Genomic DNA, 1,740 nt, shown 5'->3' with positions numbered 1-1,740 from the left:
TCTCTTCAATATTGTACTTGAAGTTCTAGCTAAAGCAATACTACAACAAAAGGAGATCAAAGGGATCCAAATTCAAAAGGAAGAAGTCAAACTGTGACTATTCGCAGATGATATGATAGTTTACATAAGCGAGCCAAAAAAACTCTACCATGGGAACTCCTACAACTGAAAAACACCTTCAGCAAACTAGCACGATAAAAGATACGCTCAAAAAAAAAAAAAAAATCAGTAGCCCTACTATATACAGACAACAAAGGGACTGAGAAAAATAAACAGAGAAACATTACCCTTTACAATAGCCACAAACAACATAAAGTGTCTTGGGGTAATGCTTACCAAACAAGTGAAAGAACTATACAACAAGAACTTGTGTGTCTTTAAAGAAAGAAATTAAAGAATATAGCAGAAAATGGAAAGATTGCCCATGCTCTTGGATAGGTAGGCAAAATGGCAATCATGACAAAAGCAATCTACAGATTCAATGCAATCCCAATCAAAATCCCAGCACAATTCTTCACTGACCTTGAAAGGATAATAACTAAGTTTCTATGAAAAAACAAAAGACCCAAGATAGCCAAAAACAATGCTGAACAATAAAAGAACTTCAGGAGGAACCACCATCCCTGATTTCAAGCTCTACTATAGAGCTATGTCCTGAAAATAGCTTGGTATTGGCACAAAAATACACAGATAGACCAATGGAATCGAATAGAAAATCCTGATATTAACCAACATACCTATGAACCATTGATGTTTGACAAAACAGCTAAAAGTATACAATGGGAGGAGGAAAGCATCTTCAACAAATCTTGCTGACACAACTGGGTGATGGTGTGTAGAAGACTGCAGATAGACCCATGTCTATCACCAGGCACAAACTCAAGTCCAAATGGATCAAAGACCTCAACATGAATCCAGCCACACTGAACCTCTTAGAAGAGAAAGTGGGAGGTACATCTAAATAAATTGGTACAGGACACTGCTTCGTGAACATAACACCATTAGCACAGACACTGAAATCAACAACTAATAAATGGGATCTCCTGAAACTGAGAAACTTCCATAAGGCAAAGGATACAGTTGACAAGGACAAACGGCAGCCCACAGACTGGGAAAATATCTTCACAACCCTGCATCTGAAAGAGGGCTGATTATACAAAGAACTCAAGAAACTAGTCAACAAAACACCAAATAACCCTATTAAAAATGGTGTATAGAACTGAAGAGAAAATTCCCAATAAGGAAATAAAAAAGGAAGTGCTCAACATCATTAGCTATCAGGGAAATGCAAATCAAAACAACTCTGAGATACCATCTTACTCCTGTCAGAATGGCTAAAATTAGAAACCCCAAATGACAACTTATGCTGGAGAGGATGTGGAGAAAGAGGAACACTCTTCCACTGCTGGTGGGAGTGCAAACTTGTACAGCCATTTTGGAGATCAATATGGCTGTTCCTCAAGAAAATTGGAATTAGTCAACCACAGGACCCTACAATCACACTCTACATCCATGCAACAAGGACATCGGTTCAACTATATTCCTAGCAACATTATTTGTAATAGCAAGAACCTGGAAGCCACCTAGATGCCCCTCAACTGAAGAATGGATAAAGAAGATGTGACCCATATACACAATGGAATACTACTCTGTGGAAAAACAAAAACAAAAAAACAATGTAATCTTGAAATTCACAGGCAAGTGGATGGAACTTGAAGAAACCATCCTAGTCACAAAAAG

This window comes from Phodopus roborovskii, unplaced genomic scaffold (genome assembly GCF_943737965.1).
Source record: "Phodopus roborovskii unplaced genomic scaffold, PHOROB, whole genome shotgun sequence".
NCBI lineage: Eukaryota > Metazoa > Chordata > Mammalia > Rodentia > Cricetidae > Phodopus > Phodopus roborovskii.
Note: the sequence above shows the minus strand (reverse complement) of the source record.